The sequence below is a fragment of the Acomys minous genome (assembly GCF_964271855.1).
Source record: "Acomys minous genome assembly, chromosome: 14".
Taxonomy (NCBI): domain Eukaryota; kingdom Metazoa; phylum Chordata; class Mammalia; order Rodentia; family Muridae; genus Acomys; species Acomys minous.
Window position 1 is genome coordinate 21,170,057 of NC_140496.1, and position 22,798 is coordinate 21,192,854.

The window sequence follows — 22,798 nt, forward strand, 5'->3', positions numbered from 1 at the left end:
AAAAAACAAACAAAAAACTTTACAATACGCACACACATATATACAAATACAACAAACACATGAATACACACAAACATACAAATGCATACACATATAAATCCATGCACATACACTTTAAAAGAAACACTGTTTTCCTAAAGTGTCCTGAAAGATTATCTTAAGATTTAATTCAATAAATTATAATAGCTTTTTATTTCATTTCATTTAAATAATTTTATCCTTCTTTGTGGTAAAAGGAACTGGGTATTCCGAAACCATAGTAATACTGCAGCAGTATATAGAAGAGTAGATGAAAGAGCTTTGTGAGCTTACCTAAACAATCTCTGTGGCCAGCACGGGAATACAGGATGTTCTCCTATAGCTATGCCGTGACAAAGTATCACGTACTGCAGACACATCCAGAAGGGTGGAATAATATACTCTCTTATCACTGCACCCACTCTTGTCACACACTGCATATTTTTGTTCTTCAAAGTTGCACGTATTCCAACTTACGTGACTAACATAACATGAACAGTATTTGGGATGAATCTTATCTTAGCTAGCACAGTAAACACTATAGGCTCTCGGGCCAGGCTGCCTGCCTTTCTCTCAGACCTTTCCTCCTTGGGCAGATCCCAACGCCTCAGGTTACTTATGGAGGAACAAGAATATCTTTTTTGGAGTCAGGAGCATCCGCTGCACAGCACTTGGAACAGGGCCTAGCAAGCTCTCCATGCTTAATGAATGATAGCTAATTTAGGCACTACCCATCTTCTGAAGAATAGTAGTATTCTGGGGTCTAAAAAATAAAACTAAGGTTCAAAAAGTATCTCTGGAGCTTTGTCTAAGTAAATTAGATCCTCTGTACCAAATAAAACTAGATCCTCCAGTCAATGTAGTCTTTTTTATCCCTTCTCATTTTGGTAAACATACCCTTAACTTCCTTAGTGACTTTTTATGTCTTGTCTCCTCTTTCATTCACTGATCCTCCATCCAAAGACATGTAAACAGCACAGAGCATGTAACTGTCCCTCAGCGTTCCTGAAAATAAACCGGGGTTAGAGAGGTGGCCCAGTGGTTAAAAGAACTGGCTGCTCTTCCAGAGGATCGGGGTTCAAGTCCCATCACCCAGGTGGCAACTCACAGATGTCTGTATCCAGTTCTAAGGAATTTGATGTCTCTTCTCCTCCACAGGCTCCTGCATGCATATGGGGCACATAGACTCACACAACCATACACACACAAAAATAAAGGATTTTTTTTTCTGAGACGGGGTTTCTCTGTGTAGCCTTAGCTGTCCTGAAACATGCTTTGTAGACCAGGCTGGTCTTGATCTCAGAGATCCTACTGCCTTTTTTTTTTTTTTTTTTTTGGTTTTTGGAGACAGGGTTTCTCTGTGTAGCCTTGGCTGTCCTGGACTCGCTTTGTAGACCAGGCTGGCCTTGAACTCACAGCGATCCGCCTGCCTCTGCCTCCCAAGTGCTGGGATTAAAGGCGTGCACCACCATGCCGGGCCTCCTAATGCCTTTTGAATGGCACTCACCACCACTATTTAGAGATAAATACCTTTTTTTCCTTTTAGTTTTTCGAGACAGGGTTTCTCTGTGTTTAGCCCTTGCTATCCTGGAATCACTCTGTACACCAGGTTGGCCTCAAACTCACAGAGATTCACCTGCCCCTGCCTCTGTCTCTCAAGTGCTGGGATTCAAGGTGTTTGCCACCATGCCTGGTACAAGATAAATACTTTTTTAAAAACAAAAATAAACCAAGTTTGAAGTATTTCTAGACTTGTCATAGTATTTTGATTTCTAAGGATGATTCTGAATTAACCTCAGCTCTGCTAGGGTGCAACATGCTAAATCTATTGTGTAACCCTGTAGGATCGTCTTATATTTTTACTCCACAAAGATGAGATTTCATCTTAAAACATGTCAAAACTGGTCAGCACTGAATCTGCTTCCTAGCTAGCTGGCTTACATGACACCAAGTCACAATGCAAACAGAGACAGTTTAAGAAAGACTGGAAACTTAACATGTATAATTAATTGCCCTAGGTTTATCTCCAGCAAAACACACACACACACACACACACACACACACACACACACACACACATTCATGAACACAAACAAACAAGCCAAAACACAAAACACAAAAAGCAATGCTGCCAATAAACAATCCATGTGCCTTTGACCTGATACCTGGCACACTAAGGAAAGAGGATCTTCAGATCAAGGCCAACCTGAACAAAATCTGGTCTCAAACAAACCACTGCAACCACAAAAACAAAAAGCAAAAACTAGGGCTGGTGAGGTGCTCAGAGACTAAGGACACTACCAAGCCTAAGGAGCTATATTAGATCCCTAGCACCCATACAGTAGAAGCAGAGAACTAAGTTGTACAAGTTGCCCTCTGACCTCCATATAGTCTCTAATGTACACCCAGTAAATAAGTAAGTAAATAAATGTAAATGATGAAAAACAAACAAATCCCAATCAAACAAAAAGAAGCAACCAAGAAACAGGTATGGTGGCACATACCTGTGATCCTGAGGCAGAAGGATTGCTACAAGTCTACGGATTATAGGGGCTAGGTGTTAAGATACTGTACACTACCCCAAAAAACCTGGGATAGGGGAAAGACTACTGTTTTAAGCTAAAAAGTAAAAGTAAAACAAACAACAGCAAAACAACTAGTCACTATGATTATATTGAGGAAATCTCTGAACCTAAACAGTGTAGTCTCTTTAAGAGTACTATTAATACTCATTCATTTTCATTCATTTTTATCCACACTGTTAAGTGCAGGTTATTCAGGGTGTGCTGGCTAGTTTTATTGTCAACTTGATACAAGCTAGAGTCATCAGCGAGGAAGAAGCCTCAATTAGGAAAACGCCTCCATAAGACTGGGCTGTGAGCAGGCCTGTAGGGGATATTCTTATTAATTGGTGATTGATGGGGGAGGGCCCAGCCTCTTTTGGGTGGTGCCATCCCTGGGCTGGTGAGTCTGGGTGCTATATGAGAGCAGGCGGAGCAAGCCATGAGAAGCCAGTAAGCAGCACCCCTCCATGGCCTCCACATCAGGTCCTGCCTCCAGGTTCCTGCCCTGCTTTAGTTCCTGTCTTCACTTCCTTTGATGATGAGCTGTGATGTGGAAGTGTAAGCCAAATAAATCTTTCCTCCCCACATTGCTTTAGTCATGGTGATTCACTACAGCAATAGTAACCATAACAAAGACACAAGAGTTTTTTATTTTTCTTTTTTGTCTGAGATAGGATCTCTAGCCCAGACTGACCATAAAGTCCCTATGTACCTAAGTATTTGAAAATGATTTTGAATTTATGATTCTTTTGCCCACATTACTCCAGGGATTACACATCCAGTTCATGAGGAATTGAACCGAGCTTAGTTTGCTTGCCCTTAGCACATTATCGACTGAGGTCCATCTCAGCACCCAGCACCTAACAAGCACTAAGTACATCACAAGTCTGAGGCCAGCCTGGAATACATGAAATCCTGTCTCCAGTGAGGTGGCTCGGTGGGTAAGAGTGCTTGCTGCCAAGCCTAATGACCTGAGTTTGATCCCTAGAGCCTTCGTGTGTTTGGGAAAGAACAAACTCCCTCAGGGCTGTCTTCTGATTTCCACATGTACGCCATGAGTGCATACACACATGGCATTAATATACAAATATTACTTATTTATTCATTCATTCGTTTGTTTAGGTTTTTCAAGACAGGGTTTCTCTGTGTAACCCTGGCTGTCCTGGAATTTACTATGAAGACCAGGCTAGCCTTGAACCCTAAGACACCTCTGCATCTCAAGTGCGGAGATTAAAGCATCCCACTACAAATGTAATTTTAAAACTTGAATTCCTTGCTGAAAAGAAAAAAAAAAGAGCACTTAGTGTCCCTAGCTCCTCCTCTTCATGCAGCTAACAAATACCCATGCAAAGCATCACCCTGAGCACAGGAGAAAATGTGTTTACAAATCTTTTTTCCCCCTTAGACAGAGTTTCTCTGTGTAGCCCTGGCTAGCCTTGAACTGCCTCTGTAGACCACGCTGGCCTCTAACTCACAGATCCAGCCTCTGCTGGAACTAAAGGCGTGTGCCACTATGCCCGGCTTCTCATCACTTTTTAAGAAATGTAGCTGAGAACACAGCTTTGTCATATATGCTTATAACTGCAGCATTCTGAACACTAAGCTAAAAAGATTGCTGTGGTTTCATGCCAGCCTGAGCTACAGAGGCCCAGTCTCAAAAAAAAAAAAGTTATACTTGTGTACAGGATATGAAAAGAAGGATTTTACTCTGTATAACAAGTTGTGTTTAGCAGCACATGGGCTGCATTAAAGTACTTTTAGGAAGTAACCTTAGAAAGCATAGTTTTGTTTGTTTCCTTGTTTGTTTGTTTACATATTTCATCTCTCCCTTTTTCAAATCCTCTCTTGTATGTAAGCAGATTTTAACATTCTTTGTTTGGATCAGTAGGGGCCATAGTGGGAAAGGTGTTGTTTCAGATGCAGGGAAGAGGAAATGGAAAGACTAACACAAATAAAAGGCTGTGATGTCACACTCACTAAACCAGATGCCGGAATGAACATCCAAGGATTAGTAGATGTGACAAGGAAGGAAAACAAGATACAACAGGAGCTCCTGTCCCAGTGTTAGAAGGGGCGGGAAGAGAAGAGGCAGGCGGCGATGGAGCACACCTTTAATTCCAGCACGCGGAAGGCAGAAGCCGGTGGGTCTCTGAGTTCCGGGACAGCCAGGACTACATGGAGAACTCCTGTCTCAAAAAACAAAACAACAACAAAATGGTGGGGTGGGGGGCGGGGAGAGAAGACATATCTGTCAAATAGGAAGTCTAGTAAATGGTCTCTGGGCAGGGTGGAACTGAGGGCGGGCTGTGAAGAAAGTCCTTAATACTTCTCCCCTTAACTCGAGGGAAGTCAACTGTGCTGCGCACAGTTAGAATCTCCTTTTTATTAAAGTCTTCTACACTGTGTTCCTAGGCACTTAAAATCAAGTTACAGAAACAGAGCAGGATCCTCAGCACAGCACAAGACCTGAGCAGGAGGTAGGAGCAAAGAGTACCAAGGCCGGCCTGGGCCACAGGACACGTGATGCCATGTTTCAAAATGATCACTATCACCACTGGATTTAGTGGGACAAACAAGCTCTGTTAAAATTATGTAGAAGGAGACAGAATTCCAAGAAACAGTGTGGTCAACTGGAGAGTGGTAAATACTTGCCTAGGCCACAGAGCACATAACTGAGACTGATTACAAGAATGGCCGATTTGTAAAGCTCCACATGTTGTTGGGTCATTTGAAAAACCTTCCTTCTCAAATGCGTTCTAGGTTTCCCCAACTTAAACCCAAACAGGCTAATTTAGGCTGATGGCCCTGAGGTGCTTTGTTTCCACAAAATGAGATTAATGAAAGATCATTCTAATGAAGGCTTTGTGTCTCTGATTTTAAGACCATTCTAGGCAAGGCCTGAAGTGCTGTTTTGTAAAGAGGACAGTGGCAAAAATCTGATGTTTAAAACTACTATTCAGCATGTTTTTCTTTTTTCTGGCGTGGACAAGCCATACTCCCATTTAGACAAGACTAAGTCCCCCCAGGGTTAAAAATGCTGAACTCCATCTGGTAGGATTGATTAATTCAGTATAAAGCCTCAGTCAGTCTCGCCACTCTGAATCCTTACGGTCCCAGCTTCGGTCTCCTCCAGTGTCTTCTCTTGGAGTTGTACCTGATCTTGTTACCAGTTTTCATCCGAATCCACTGAGGAATAGGCTGGTTTTGCTTTTGTTTCTTGGCCAGGAACCGCTTGATTCTGAAAGTCTTGTGAGAAGATATGACGAGAAGCTGAGTTTGACACACAGCGCGTGATGGCGGAGGAAAGGAGAGATCAGCATGTTTTTCTATTTGACAAGACATGAAGTTCCAGCTGGGTGGTGGTGGCGGCGGCGGTGCATGCCTTTAATCCCAGCACTTGGGAAGGCAGAGGCAGGTGGATCACTGTGAGTTTGAGGCCAGCCTTGGCTACAAAGTATGTCAGGGACAGCCAAAGCTACACAGAGACACCCTGTCTCAAAACAAAAAACAAAAAACAAAAAAAGACAAGTGTCCTACTTTGTTTTTTGTTGCTGTAATAAAACACTGACCAAAAGCAACTTGAGAGAGGAAAAGGCTTATCCTTCCACATAACGGTTCAGCATCCAGGGAAGCCAGGGCAGTGATTTGAGCACTTGAAAAAGACCGGGCCGGAGAGACAGCTCAGTAGTTAGAAGCACTGGCTGCTCTTGCAGAGGACCCGGGGTTCAATTCCCAGCACCCAAATGCAGGTCACAGCTGTCTGTAACTCCTGTTCCAGGGGATCCAACCCCCTCACACATGTAGGCAAAACATCAATGTACATAAAATAAAAGTTAAAAAAAAAAAAAGAACTTGAAACAAAAACCACAGAAAAATATTGCTTCCTGCCTTGTTCAGCTTACTACCTTTCTTACACAGGCCAGGCCTACAAGTCTAGGGAGTGTCCTGCTACAGTGGGCTAGATCCTCCTACATAAGTTAGCAATGTAAAATAAACGCCCACAGACATGACCAGAGGTCAGTCTGATGGAGAAAACTTCTCAGCTGAGGTTCCTTCTTTCCAGGTGACTAGTTTGTGTAAGGTTGACAAAAACTAACCAGCACAGTTGGAATCTGTGTTCAAAATAATACAGAGACTTGAGAAGCTACTCCTTTTTTGATACGGAAGTTGGTAAGGAGGAGATAAATAGAAAACCTCCCTACCACAAAGAATAGAACCCTCCAGCCCTTTACACAATTACACTACAAAGGGATCTGCCAGGTCATGCATGGCTCAGTCTGACATGCTGGTCAGGAAGGACACTGGGACCGGGGACAGAAAGATACAGCAAAATATTATCAATATTCAGGTTAAATGCTGAAATTATAGGGAACAGGACTTAAATAGCAGGTATACATGAAAGCTTTGAATCATGGCCTGTCAGCCTACATCACTACATTGACATAATCCTAAACCAGCTAATAGCAGTTTTTTTCAGACAGGTGGACGACGCTCTAAAGTCACTTTCCATCTGGGAAGGAAGTGTAAAAGGGGAAGAAAATCTGTAGTGTGTGTGTTAATGCACTATTAATGCACTTTATTGAATCCACTATGGCTAGATGGGTGAGTGTTACATCTGTATATAGGAACCAAGGAGGGAGGCAGCTGTGGATAGTGGAGCACATGTCAGGAGCAAAAGCCAGAACCCTCTAATAAGTATAAAGAGGACCATAGCTTATGGCAGCAGCAATGGTGATTAACAACCATAAGGATGCTGGAAACCAGGGTGCTGATGTTCAGGCACTGGGCAATGGAAGTGTAGAGCTGGGCTCCAGTCACATAACCCACCATTTTCCTGTCCCTAGACTTCACAGGGTAGGCATAGGCAATGAAACCCAGGCAGCAGCTGGGCGTGGTGGCGCACGCCTTTAATCCCAGCACTCGGGAGGCAGAGGTAGGTGGATCGCTGTGAGTTCGAGGCCAGCCTGGTCTACAAAGTGAGTCCAGGATGGCCAAGGCTACACAGAGAGACCCTGTCTCGAAAAAAACCAAAAAAAAAAAAAAAAAAAAAAACCAAAAAAAAAAAAAAAAGAAACCCAGGCAGCAGAGGTTCATGAAGAGTGTACTGCAGAGAGACCAGACCACATGGACAGGCACAGAGACCTCTCTGGGTTCTGACAGAAGCTGATCCATGGGGTTCCCCCAGCTTGGCCAGTTCATATTCTTCCTGGGATCTTTCATAGTTTGGGGGTCGTCCCCCACTGGTAGCAGTAAGGAAGGCTTGAGAAGTGTGGCTCATGGTGTAGAGCAAAACCAGCAGCCCAAAATTTGTGTTTTTAAAGACCTACATGGTAAGAATTTTATGTATCTTGTCACTCATCATGGCTTTGTTAATGAACCATTGCTTAAACAACACTATTTCCTTCCATCACACAGAACCATACACTTACTTGACCTCATAGCCTGTGTAACTCATCTTCTACCCAGAAGATGAGTTAGGCTTCTCTTAGGCCAAGAGAGGCCTAAGATACAATATTTTAGGAAAATTATCTGCAGAATTGATTAACCTACATAATTGATGAAGACTACTCATAGATGTTTTACTCAAACTCAAGCATTACTTTCCAGGTAAGTAAAAATAACATTCAAACTTTTCTTTCTGGCAATCCATGAACAATTTCTCAGGTGTTTTTGGTTTTCTTCTGTTTGCTCGGGATTTTGAAGTTTATTGTTTCTGGCAGTAAGCACAATGTGAATGGATTACATTCCTTTCAATTCATATGTTATCTAAACCTGGGCAATATCCAGTGATTTAGCAATACTTACATTCCTCGCCCCAAGTTGAAAAATGCATTCCTTTCATAAAGAATCTTAGTTTTTTTTCCCCAAGGGGAGGAGATGAATACTTTAGGGCAGGAAAGATGACTCAGGGTTTAACGGGCCTCACTGCTCCTGTGTCTCGCTCCCAGCATCCATGTTGGGTAGCTCACAATAGTGTGACTCCAGCTTCATGGAGATCTGATACCTCAGGCCTTTGGGGGAAGGACTTGACTTGCACATGCACACACATAATGAAAAACAATAGACTAAATCTCACAAATTAATACTTAACTAAACACTATTAAAGGACTTTCATGCCCATGCCTCCCCAGGCATTACTTATTTCATTATTTACTGCACTATAGGAGCTTGAACCCAGTGGCTGGTACACACTAGGCAAGACTTTTACTACTCAGCTATATTCCCAGTCCTCTTTATTTTGACCCAAGGTCATTAGGCTTCCCAGGCTTGCCTTGAACTTACTCTGTAGGCCCTAAAACTGTGATCCTCTTGCCTCAGAATTCTGAGGAACAGAAACTACAGCTAACAGATTCACTTTCCTGGTTCTTTTTCACCACTTTTTCCCTTGCGGGAGCCGTATCAGATCTACACTTAATAATTTTATAAATTAAAAGTAGGAGGTGGTTCAGAGGTCAAGAGCACTAGTTGCTATTGCAGAGGGGCTCAGTTGCCAGCATCCACAGGGCTGCTCACAACCATTTATAATTCCAGTTTAGGGAGTCCACTGGCCTTCTCTACACTTTGCTCTGCAAGCACCAGGCAGGCACACAGTGTACGAGTCCAACACAGCCAAGGCCATATAGAGAAACCCTGTCTCGGGAATTTTTTTTTTAACAATATAAAAGATAAATAAAGAAAACATTTTAAATTACAATTTAGATATGAATGTAGTTTTAGCTGTCTGTACTGTTATAGTGGACATAAATGTGTGTAGCAGCCACCCCATAATAGTTCAGTCTGATGCATTTTGAATATCCATACAAGGCAGACATATGACCTAAGCCTAGACCATAGCTCTATCATCTTGGTAACAGTGATATAGTCCAAGAAGTGGGCCAGGCAGAGCTAAATTAGGAACCTTTCCTAAAGCTGCTAGGTAAGAAGGTACTAACCCAGGATGATATACAAAGGAATGTGGGGCCTCCTGCCTGTAATCCTAGTGTTCAGGAGGCTGAGGCAGAGTGCAAGGCCAACCTGGGCTACCCAGTAAGAGATCGTGGTTTAAAATAAGTGAGGACTATATATTCCTAGAACTGTTGGTGCCATTTTAGCTGACTATACAGAATTAGACTCTCAACAACAGGAACTGTTGTGGCCAACCAAGATAATTTGAGCTTTTGGATTCCACTGAACCTAAACCTAGAGCCACCGACAGCCTTCGGAACTACCTGAGGTAGCACATACCACTTCAGCTTAAATTAGTGTGCTTTGGTTTCTTGCAACCAAATAATTTTTGCTAAAATAAAGTTGCATATTCTATTTTGATAGACAAATATTTCAATCTAAATTTCTGACTTAAAGGCTTAGCAAATATGAGTCCTCTTGTCCCGTCCTGTGTCCCCCCCACCCCCACCAGGATCTCTTGTACAAAGGCTGTACTTGTTATGTAGATGAAGAAGACTGAACTTCTTGTCTTCCTGTCTTTGACTCCAAGTGCTGGGACATGCACCCCACACCAGGGTTATAGAGTGCTGGGAACAAACTCAGCTGGCCAAGCACTCTACCAACCGAGCTATATCACAGCCTGAATGCTACACATTTTGGTTGACCTAACTGGAAAAATAGATGATAATGTTTTCTTTTCTTTTCTTTCCTTCTTCCCTTCCTTTTTTACTTTTTTGAAACAAGGTTTCTTTGTGTAGAAACCACCGTCTGCCAATAATATTTTCAAAGTACAATTAAAATAAACGTTGAGAGTAACTTAGAGTAAAAGAGCTTGTGAAACTCTTGCTGCAAGTTTATTCTCGGAACTGTCTATAAGAGTCCTAATTTGTGGTGGTGCACGCCGTTAGTCCCAGCACTCTGAAGGCAGAGACAGGTGGATCACTTTGAGTTCGAGGCCAGCCTGGTCTACAAAGTAAGTCCAGGTCAGCCAAGTTAACATAGAGAAACCCTGTCTCAAAACACAAAACTAACCAATACAAACAAACAAACAAAAAGACTCCTAATTCAGCTGGGTGTGGTGACACTCAAGGAGGCAGGATAATCTCTGTGAGTTTGAGGCCAGCCTGGTCTACAAAGAGAATTACAGGACAGCCAGGGTTATTACATGGAGAAACCCTATCTTGAAAAACAAACAAACAAAGGCTGGAGAGATGGCTCACAGGTTAGGAGCATGGACTGCTCTTCCAGAGGTCCTGAGTTCAGTTTCCAGCAACCACGTGGTGGCTCACAACCATCTGATGCACTCTTCTGGCCTGCCTGCAAGTGTATATTCAGGCAGAAGACGCTATACATGAAAAAGACCCCTAAATCTCTACACTGATACTTTATAATTTAATCTCCATTATCATTTTCTGATGTTTCTAGAACAATGCAGTAGCTTTTTGTTTATTGCTACAACCACCCATTCAACTTTGGTAACACCACTTTGAAAAACTCTGACCTTCAGTTTATGTGCTTCCAGGTGCAAGGTAAGAACCTGACCTATCAACATCACCTCGATAATTCATTGGCCATTTTTGATCAAGGATAAAAGAGTAAGGCCTTTTTAAAAAAAAACATTGATTTGCTGGGCATGGTGGCACACGCCTTTAATCCCAGCACTAGGGAGGCAGAGGCAGGCAGATCTCTGTGAGTTCGAGGACAGCCTGGTCTACCAAGTGAGTCAAGGACAGCCATGGATACACAGAGAAACCTTGTCTCAAAAAAGAAAACAAACAAACAAAAAAACACCACCAAAAACATATATGTATTGGTGTTTTGCCTGTATGTGTGTCTATGTAATAAGGGTATCAGATCATGGAGTTACAGACATGTGGGTGCTGGGATTTGAACCCAATTCCTCTGGAAGAGCAGGTGGTACTTTCTTCTTTCTTTTCTTTTCTATTGTTTTATTATTTTTTTTTTTTAAAGGCAGGGTTTCTCTGTGTATCTTGGCTGTCCTGGACTTGCTTTGTAGACCAGGCTGGCCTCAAACTCACAGTGATCCACCTGCCTCTGCCTCTCGAGTGCTGGGATTAAAGGTGTGCACCACCACCGCCTGGCCCTTAAACTCTTTTTTGATGGTAATAATGTACTTTAATTATCAAATGTTAAATGTATGACACTACAACATACAATATGTTTAAAAAAAAAAGCTGGATGGCACACTCTTTTAACCCCCACTGGGGAGGCAGAGGCAAGCAGATCTCTGAGTTCAAGGCCAACCTGGTCTACCAAGTGAGTTCCAGAACAACCAGGTCTACATAGAGAAAGCCTGTCTCAAAAAACCAAACAAACAAACAAAAAAATCTAACTAACCAAGCAACCGACCAAAACACACAGACACATACACACCAAAAAAGCTCAACAACTCAAATAGGAAAAAAAGAAAGGAAGAAAAAGAATAGAAAATCCAGAATCAGGGCACACACAAAAAGGTGTATAAGAAGAGGCACTTCAGCTGGGCACAGTGGCTCACAGCTTTAATCACAGAGAGAGGTAAGACAATTTCTAGTCTGAAGTCAGCCTGGTCTACATACAGACTTCTAGGCCAGCCAGGACTACATAGTGAGACTCTGTTTCAAAATAATAATGATGATGACAAAGTTAAATAAAAGATGCACATCAAATCAATAATAAAAAGACAGGTTATTTCTAGGGTAGCAGACAGCACTAATTAAGCATAATAATCCTTCCAGCTGACTCCAAATATGGCTTTGATCTGCCTTTCTCCATATGGCACTCAGGACAGCCACAATCAACTATCAAACAGTATAAAAGGACTGACAAATAATGCTGAGACAACCAGTTGACTTTTTGAAAAAAAGAAAAATGGGGGCCTGGTGTGGTGGTTCATACCGGGCTTAGAACAGAGCCTTCTTAGCACAACTGGCAGTGCATCAGTCCCATTAAAAGACTGGAAAAAGCTGTTGCGAAGGGCATACTCTCAAAAAGACAAGAAAGCCTGGGGAGGGGAGATGACAGAAAAAGTTTCTGCAAACCCACAAAGCCAGACTACACTGACACAGTGCACACAATTGTAATCCCAACACTCAGGTGATAGAGGCAGGGGGATCAGAGATCAAGGTCACTCTCAGCTGCACAGTTAGTTTGAGCCAGCCAGGGCTATAGGAGACCCTCTTTCTAAACTAAAAACCACCACACATAAAAAGGCCAGTCTGGCTACAAAGCAAGTTAGAGGCAGCTTTGACCATATAGTAAGATGTTGTCAATTAAAAACCAGTGTTCTCGTCTCCTTAGCCTAGTAAGTTTACTTTTTTCTTTCCTTTTAAAATCTGCTTTATACTCTTTCATATGGACAGGCGTTTTACCCACACACGTGTTCAATACATGCATGTCTAGTGCTCTCTGCAGGGCATCAGATCCCCTAGATCTAGAATTAGAGGTGGTTGTGAGCTGCCATGCGAGTCCTGGTCCTCTGGAAGAGCAGCCAGGGCTCTTAACTGCCGAGCCATCTCTCCAGCCCCCTTTCTTTCTTTTCTTCTTCTTACTGGCCTGGAGCTCACTGTGAGGATCAAGCCAGTGGCAAACTTGCAGCTATTCCTCCCCTCTGCACTGTTTGTGATACCAAACGTCCCTCCTCAAATGCCACACACAGTAGACCTATACTGTCTGACTGCCCCATAACAAAGTGGAACGGTATGACTGCATTACCCTCCATACTACTGCATTTCTCTACTGGTAAACATTCCTTATCTGTCCCTGGATGGAAATCTCACAGCTAAATTCATTGTAGTCCACTTATCACTATATCCTGTCATCTCTTCCTTTGAAATAATGAATTTAATTTTCAACCTCAGGATCTCTGGGATCAAAGCATCTGGACTCAGTGTGCTGCAGAATGTTGTACCAAGTGTCAAGTCTGTGGGACAGCCAGGAAGAGGCCATCTAGCAGAAGGTCTCTAGTGTGTTCTGCTATGTCCTCTGGCAAGAGTCCCCCTCAGTCCCACCCCATGGCTGTCAACTCTGGTTTGGATTACTTTACTGCACCAGCTGCAGCTTCTCCAACCCTGGTCTTTCCTCTTTGCTCAGCATCCAGTGCATCCACTGCTGCCAACCTAGAATTCTGTTCCCATCATGTCACTTCCTGGCTCACAAACTGCACCAGCCCTTCCATCTCTGCAACCCCTCCCTCCCTCCCTCCCTCCCTCCCTCTGCTGTCCTTTCCTTCTTGTGAACAAATATGCCCCAACTCTTCCCTACTTAAAACAATATAAGAAACAACCACAAAAGTGAAACTGTGTTCAACTCTGCCACCACACTTCTTTCATTTTGCTGAGCTCTTTAAAATTATGGTCCACTCCCTGCCCTCTGCTCTCTGCACCCTGCTAAAGCGGCTCTCAGGGACACCAGAAATCTTATTCTCTATCAGACCCAGTGCACTCCTTATTTCACAGTTCCACCCCATGTAAGTGTGCCTGCCTATCAGAAGGCCATTGTGCCATGTTCTGCACACTCTCCTCCCGTCTTCCTGGGCCACTTCTTCCTCTACCCTGGCTTTAAAAGCAGAGTTCCTACCAGATTCCATCCTGGCTCTACTTCTTTTTCATTTACATTACTCTCGATGACTTCATCCACAATTACCACCTCTACCCCAGTGTCCCATAAATATTCATCACCGTTCTGACATTTCTCTTGAGTAGACTTGTACTTCCGACCAGCTTCTGGCCTTTTCCATCAGGATGTAACCACGTAAGTAACTCAATGTAACATGCCCTGAAATGAAGTTCTTTATCTTTAACTCAAACTAGTTGTCATATTCATTTAATGTCCCCCACCCCCATGCATTTTTGTTATTTAAGTCAGGGTCTCAATTTCCTACTGTTGACTCCCAAGGACTACGCATATGAGGCGTGCGCCCCTTTCCTTCTGGCTTCACAACTGTCCAGCTTCCCAAGCCAGAAATCCATGACTTAAGCTCCAATTCTTTCATATTTCAAACTTTTTTGGTTTGGTCTGGTCCTCCCCCGCCTCCCACACACCAAAGGTAGTCAGGGTTTCTCTGTTTAGTCCTGGAACTCAATTTGTAGACCAGATTGGCCTTGAACTCACAGACATCCACCTGCCTCTGCCTCCTGAGTGCTGGGATTAAAGGAGTGAGCCACTACATACAGCCAGCTCTCCCTTTTCACTTTTTCTTCTTAGACAAGGCCTTGCTAAGTGGTCAAAGCTCACCCCAGCCAGATTCCCTTTGCAGCTCTAGCAGGTCCTTGATCCTCCCAGATAGCTGGGACTTCCAGGCTATGCCACCACCCTGACCAATATCAACACTTAAGTTTCCACTCTCCTGTCCCGTCTTTATGTTATTGGGAAAGCCTCAGAACTTGAGCTTCTCACCTCTATCTGTTGCCCTCACCCTTCCGCAGGCCCCCCCTCATCTTAAGCACTCGTGCAGCTTCCCAGGCCTAAGCCTTTTTGATGCTCAAGAGTGAGCATCTATTAATGCTATATGTTATAAAGCATATATAACATACAGAAATAGAGCTCAGTGGCTAAGGGCACTGGCTGTTCTTCCAGAGGACCCTGCTCAGTTCCCAGCACCCATGTGGTGGCTCACAAGCATCAGGAACTCCAGTCTCATGGAATCTAACACCTTCTTCTGGCTTCTGTGGATACCAGGCACACATGTGGTATACAGACATACATTCAGGCAAAATACCCATGATATAAAATAAATAAAATATGGAAATCAGGAAAGAATAAGATAAAGAAGAAGAAAATACACATGAAGTCATTCTAGAATCAGCAGTTAGATGACTCAAAGTGCAATATATATTAGGGTAAAGTTCATTGTTGATGATAATATAAGCATATCTGTTTTCAAATGGTCTCCATGACAATTTCACTTTCCAGACAGAGTTCTTGACAGATATAATGACCTCATCCTGTGGGAAAGAGCTCACATTAAGAGGGAAATATTGGATCTGGGTGTGGTGATTCATACCTTTAATCCCAGCACTTGAGAGGTAGAAGGATCTCTGCATTGGCCAGCATGGCCTACACAGGGAGCCCCTCCTCAAAAAATAAGAAGAAAAAGAAAAAGGAGAAAGATATAGGAACAGGAGGGATAGTTCAGCAGTTAAAAGCACTAGCGGTTCTTGCAGAGGACTTGGGTTCTGTTCCTAGCACCCACATGAAGGCTCACAACTGCCTGTAACTTCAATTCCAGAGGATGTGATGCCTTCTTCCGGCCTCTGTGGGCCCTGCACATACATGGTACACAGGCATACATGCAGGTAAAACATGAATACAGAATAAACAGGAATAAAGACCTAAATCTGGGTGTGGTGGTACACCTTCAATCCCATTACTCCAGAGGCCCAGGCAGGTAGATCTCTGGGTTTGAGGCTAGCCTGGTCTACAGAGAATTCAAGGACATCCAGGGCTACACAGAGAAACCCTGTCTTGAAAAACAAACAAAGCCTTCAATCTATGGCTCCTTCATGCAAACCTCTACGCCATATGCCTATCTTGTGAAGATTAGTTCAAAGCAGATGATATAAGATGAATCTACTCAACTAAAGTCAAGTAAACTGTAAAGTCAAAAATTGTATGTTCCAACCTGAGGCCAGCAGGCACATGAGGAAGGTCACCTCAGCCACCTCCTGCTCCTTCCCTCGACACCTTGCCTTGTGTGCTTAGTGTGTAATGTCACATCTGTTTTTTTCCTTTTATTTCTTTTTTTTCTCTCTCTCTCTCTCCATATAGATGTACTCCCCAATTCAATCCGGACTGCCACAGAGACAAGCAGGAAGCGCAGGGAGGTTTTCTCTCGCATCCTACTGCAAACATAATGTCACATCTTAAGATGAGAGAACCAATGTCATTTACAGATTAACCATTCATAAAGCTCAGCTTCTTTCCTTTTCTTTTAAGGTTCGAGACCACCCTTAGCACCGCATACATAGCCCTGGGGATCTGCCTTTACCTTGTGGTGTTCTCTCCTAGCATACATGTCCTAAGTTGAAGCTATCAGTCAGGAGCCTGAGGCAGAAGGATCAAGAATTGGAACCCAGCTGGCTACACAAGATCTTGTCTCAAAATGACCACCTGATCATGCTTTGTGAAGGACCGTGTGTAAACTGCACACGGCACAGCTTTCTTACCACCTACCTGTTTGCAGGGCAGTCTCACCTCTATGAAGGAAAGTATTTACCAAAACAGGCTATAACTATCCCTTATTAGGCTAAAGGGTATACTGCAGGGATCACTTCCAATTTGGAATTCCCACCATCTACCACATACCTTGTTTGCTGTGGATACTAGTTAAATGCTGACTGACAGAATGAAAAAGATCCAAATTCCCCTGGCTTTCAAAGCCTTGCATAAATCTAATTGATTTCCCTTTCTTCCCTTGGGCCTGTACCAATTAGCTCTCTACTCCATTTCCTACTATATGTCATGCTCATTTGGCTTTTTTTCAAACTTCCCCCTCACTTGGATTGGCTTCCATCTACAGTGAAGCTGTCTGCCCTTCCAGCCTAGGATCAAATTCCCCCTTCCCTCTAGAAGTCACATTCAACTATTCGATCCTTGAACTGATTATTCCCTTCAGAGAAATCTCATCTGATTACACATTTCAACAACTGTTCTCTAGTTGATGGTCTTTTCTTTCCCCAACCTATTTACTTTTATTTTTATTTTTTGAGTATTTTATTTAATTTTAATTTATGTGAGTTGGTGTTAGGGTGTCAGATCTTGGAGTTACAGACAGTTGTGAGCTGCCATGTGGTTGGTGGGAATTGAACCCTGGCCCTTTGGTAGAACAGGCGGTGCTCTTAACCACTGACCCATCTCTCCAGCCCTATTTTTATGTTTTAAAGACAGGATCTTGCTTATGTGGCCTAGGAAGGCCTTACAATTTGCAATTCCCTTGCCTCACCTTCCTGACTGTTTGAACTAGGCATGTGCCAAGACACCTAGCTCTCTCTCCTCAACTCCATGACCTCTTTCACGCTGCCAAGAACCAAAGCTTTTTCTACAGCTTTTTTGCACACAAACTTCTCAGTGCACTGCAGCACAATAAGACACAAGAACCTGTGTGTAAGTGGACTGTGGAAAAGAGAAGGCACTAGAACAGGTTTTAGTCCCTTTCCACCACTAGGCCCTTAGGCCTAGATCCCTCAACCATCTCACTTAACCTCACTGGCTGTTTATTCCCCAATTCCATAGAGCAGACGTCACAGCTCTTAAAATTGCTGGGAAAGGCCAGTGAGACAGCTCAGCAGGTTAATAGTGCTTGCTACCAACCCTGACAACCTCTCACCTACGTGGTGGAAGGAGAGCACAGACTCCCACAGGCACCTTCTGACCTCTAATGTGTGTCCCTCGGCATATATACACACACTCAAAATAAAATCTTTTAAAAGAGCCATATAGAGAGCAAATAGAAAACAGAGTAAAACTCATAGCTAGGCAGTGGTGGCATGGGCCTCCCAGCACTGGGGAAGCAGAGGCAGGCAGAGTCCAGCCTGGTCTTCAGATGAGATTCAGGACAACCAGGGCTACACAGAGAAACCCTGTCCCAAAAATAAAAAACAAAAGCTGGGTATGGTGGCGCATACCTTTAATGCCAGCACTTGGGAGGCAGAGGCAGGTGGATCGCTGTAAGTTCAAGGCCAGCCTGGTCTACAGAGTCCAGGACAGCCAAGGCTAACACAGAGAAACCCTGTCTCGAAAAACCAAAAACAAACAAACAAACAAAAAAATCAAAAACAAAAACCACCTCATAGATAGGGAGTATTATTTTTTGTTTGGTTGGTTAATTACCTCAATGTGCTATCAAGCCAAGAACACTGAACTGGTCTGTTAAAGTCAGCTCCAAACCACAGAATGTTCTCCTAGCCACCAGCTATACCTCACACCCATGAACAAAGACACACATTTGATGCCAAGCCTAGTAACTCTCATCCAGAAAGTGCTCCATGGTAGGGAGACAGCAGTTGAAGCTGTCAATTGAGACCTAAATTATAGCTTAGATATGGTTCCTAGAAAACGTTCCTAGAAGTTTCACGACTGTTCTATTAGAATTACTTACTTTCCCATATCATGGTAATAATTCAGAGGGTATATTTAGCATGAAGGAGCCTCTATAAGAAATGTCTTGCAAGTTGGGCGTGGTGGTGCAGCCTCTAATCCCAGCACTTAGGAGGCAGAGGCAGGCGGATCTCTGTGAGTTCGAAGCCAGCCTGGCATCCAGAGCAAGTCCAGAACAGCCAAGGCTACACAGAGAAACCGTGTCTCAAAAACAAAACAACAGCCGGGCGTGGTGGCGCACGCCTTTAATCCCAGCACTCGGGAGGCAGAGGCAGGTGGATCGCTGTGAGTTCGAGGCCAGCCTGGTCTACAAAGTGAGTCCAGGATGGCCAAGGCTACATAGAGAAACCCTGTCTCGAAAAACCAAAAAAAAACAAAAAACAAAAAAAACCCAAAACAACAACAAAGAATGTCCTGGAAAGTAGAAGCAGATGAATCAGGAGTTCAAGGCCATCCTCAGCTACAAATTCAACTCAAGGCCAGGTTGTGCTACAAGACACAGTTTCTCATGCAGTCATTCAAGTGAAGCAAAGAGAGGCTAAGGCAAAAAGAAACACAGCCTAACAACTTGGTTGTTCTTTAAGAGATTAATGAAGACTGGGCATGGCAGCATATGCAGAAGCAGGCAGATCTCTGGGTCCAAGGCCAGCCTGGTCTACACAGGGAGTTCCAGGCCAGCCTGTCTCCAAAAACAGAAATGAAAACAAAACCACTAATAGGGTTTTCTTTTTAGAATTGGGGAGAATAAGGGTAAGAAAAAAGAAAGTGAGTAAATGTTTGAGCAGAAACTGTAGGAACAAAGCCTTTACCTCTCCGAGCTAAGAAAGGACTCCTTTAGCTCCATTCCCTAACCTCAGGCAACCAGACACTAAGGCTGCTGCTGACACGTGGGTGGCAAGAACGTGCCTGAAATTCCCTGCCCACACTACCAAAGAATATTAGTATGCTATGTCAAGGCAAGGTTCCGGGAATCCAACAGAGGGACAGTGTCACTTACGAATGTTTAAGGAGTAATGCCCACTCCGTTGCTTCCCGCACCCCCATCCTGTAAACCATGCTGTCTTCAAACAGCTGTCAATCCTCCTGGCTCCATCCTTCAGATGCTTTTGGTTTCATCAGTGACCCTGTGGTGCCCTTGAAGCAACCCTTTTTCCTGCATTAATCTCCTATGTAGCAGGTTTTTTGCTGATTTTTTTGGGGGGAGGGGAGCACAGGGTTCCTTTACATAGCCCTATCTAACCCGAACTCAGTATGTAGACAAGCTGGCTTCAAACTCAGGAATCCTCCTGCTTGTCTCCCAAATGCTGAGCTTAAAGGTCCATGCCACCGTACTTTAAACTTTTTTACAAGTGGCCTACCAGAGGCAAACATGGTAGCAGAAACCTATAACCATGGCCCTTTGGAAGTAGAGGCAGAGGATCAGGAGTTCAAGACCAGACTCACAACATGAGGAGAAACTCTAGCTTAAGGGGGGAAAAAAGAAGAAGAAAACGAAAAAAGTAGCCTGTTTGGAGGAGACAACAGTTCTTAATTTTAGATCGTTTCGCTGGCTCATTAATGACTCTGTTAGGGGATTTTGTATTTGAGCAATTTTATTTTTACATTCCTTGGCTTACACACGGAACACCACAAACTCCCCATACCAACTTACCCACACCCATATAAACAAAAATTGCTTGTCTTACAAAAAAAAAAAAAATGGGAAAATAAAGTCTATAGAAGTAAAAAGGCTTCCAAAAAATGTTACTATGCCACCACTTGTAAACCTGTTTCTAAAAGCACACAGGCCCTATGAGCGAACTAATGAATCCTGGGAAGCATTTAGTAAATGGTTGTCAATTCACAGCTATGAATGCCAGGTTCAAACCATTAATAAACAAACACCTCTTGTTTTGCATTTTAGTATGGCATAAGGGTTGGGCTGTCTATCCACTACTACTGTGTACCACAAAAATGAATGAAATTCAGTATTCTGGCTCTAAGAATTTACACCCAGTTACTTACCTAGACAAGTGTCAAGGTACTTATTTAAAGTAACAATTACCGTTACAAACCTATGCCAATTTTGTGGCATTTTTACTTCTAACACTAATTTCTGGGCAGTGTCTGGCTCTACCTAAAACTGAGACATTATAAAAGTGGAGCAATGCAATTTCACAATTATAGCCTTTGGAAAAAAAATTACTGGCCATGGTGGTGCATCCCTTTAATCCTGGCACTCAGGAGGCAGAGGCAGGCATATCTCTGAGTTTGAGGGCAGCCTGGTCTACAGGGTGAGTTCCAGGACAGCCGGATCTACAAGAGAAACCCTGTCTCAAAAAACAAAACAAACAAACAAAACAATACTCCCCCCCCCAAAAAAAGCCCAAACCAAACAAACAAGCAATCCCCCCCCAAAAAAACTTAAAAAACAAACAAATTCACACTCAGTTGGACATGGTGCATGCCTGTAATCCCACCATTTGGGGCAGCAGAGGTAGGTGGATCTCTGAGTTCAAGGCCAGCCTGGCCTTGAAAAGAGAAACAAACAGATTATTATTTTACTAAGTTATAACTCTGGCCTCTTAGTTTGATGACTTTTCTCCTCAACCCCAACCCTTCCCTTCAGTTCTCCTGAGAGTCCAGGATACCCAAGGACCCTGTCTCAAAAAACCAAACCAAGCAAACAAACAAAAGTTAACATTCTTTAATTATGTGTATATGTCTGTGCAGGTGCCAGAGTGTTAGATGCTCTAAAACTGGGGTTCTGGGGAGTTGTGGGCCACCTGATGTGCACACTGAAAACTGAACTGGGGGCCTCTGAAAAAGTACAGGGTCTCAGCCACTGAGCCATCTCTCTAACCCCATGTTCTTTCTTTCCTTCTTTTTTGGTTTTTCAAAGACAGGGTTTCTCTGCCTAGCTGTCCTGGAACTCACTCTGTAGACTAAGCTGGCCTTGATCTTAGAGATCAATCTGCCTCCGCCTCCTCAGTGCTGGGATTAAAGGTGTGCACCACCACGCGTGGCTACCATATCATTTCTTTATAAACTAATTTTTCCAAGTATCACAGATTTACAAAAGAGTGAAAGCTGGGGCTGGAGAGATAGCTCAGCAGGTAGTACACTGGCTGCTCTTACAGAGGACCCACGTCGGGTGGCTCACAATCACCTGTAACTCGAGTCCCAGTGGATCTGACACTCTCTTGTGGGGCACAGCTATACTATGGGTGAAACCCTCATATGCACAAAATAATTTTTTAAAAATTTAAGTGAAAACTGAGCTGGATGTGGAGACGCATGCATGCCTGTAAATCCCAGCAGAAAGATGGCCACTTTGAGGCCAGCCTGGCCTGAATGTGTAACACACACACACATGGGGGGCGGAGCATGGTGGAACATGCCTTTAGCAGATCAATATCTGTGAATTTCAGGCCAACAAAAACCAAACAAACAAGCAAAAAGATAAAAATTATTTTACTAGGTTATAATTCTGGCCTCTTAGTTTGATGATTTTCTCCCCAATCCCAACCCTTCCCTTCCCTTCTCCTGCCAGTAATCATTCCTGACTCATCTCTGCACATTTACGTGCAACACTTCCTTGAAGATCTGGCTCAAAATTTCGCTTCTTGACCGGGCACAGTGGCAAACGCCTATAATCCCACTCAGGGAGACAGAGGTAGGTGGCTCTCTGTGAGTCTACAAATCGAGTCCAGGACAGCCAAAGCTACACAGAAAAACCAAACCCTGTCTCAAAACACCCTCCCCCCACAAAAAAAAAAAGAGACTCCTTGGAAATCCCTCATAGGCTAAACCCATTTTCATTTAAAAAAAATATATATATATATATTTTTTTAATGGAGTCCCACTGTGTAGCCCTAGCTGTTCTGGAACTCTTTATGTAGACCAGGCCCTTAAACACAGAGATCTGCCTGCCTCTGCCTCTTGAGTGCAGAGTGTGAACCACCCCAACCACTACCATCAAATACTTCTTAAATTTGTAATCCCTTAGCATCTTGTAGTTTCTACTACAGAATCCAGTACTTAATGCTTTTCCTCCCAAAAGTTGTTTTGCATTTTCTATCGTTTCCCCACACAGAGGTGAAAATAGGGACAGCACCTTTCACATTCTCTAGTATACAGCCAACAGCAATAAATGCTCCTGGAATGACGACTCAACAGCAGAAATGAAGCCAGTCGTGCAATTATTTCTGAAGCAA

At 43.4% G+C, this 22,798-nt stretch overlaps 1 protein-coding gene and 2 long non-coding RNA genes across 3 annotated transcripts in view; 2 read left to right on the top strand and 1 right to left on the bottom strand.

Moving 5' to 3' along the window:
- Positions 1 to 22,798, bottom strand: part of SNTB2 (syntrophin beta 2) — a 71,984-nt gene that overhangs the window by 45,694 nt on the left and 3,492 nt on the right. The gene's annotated exons all lie outside the window — the stretch shown is intronic.
- LOC311583416 lies at positions 7,327 to 8,628 on the top strand. The gene is made up of 2 exons (XR_014774498.1): positions 7,327 to 7,460; positions 7,662 to 8,628. It is a non-coding gene; the product is annotated as an uncharacterized lncRNA (long non-coding RNA).
- LOC311583414 lies at positions 13,730 to 20,887 on the top strand. Its single transcript, XR_014774496.1, has 3 exons — positions 13,730 to 18,831; positions 19,011 to 19,239; positions 19,270 to 20,887. It is a non-coding gene; the product is annotated as an uncharacterized lncRNA (long non-coding RNA).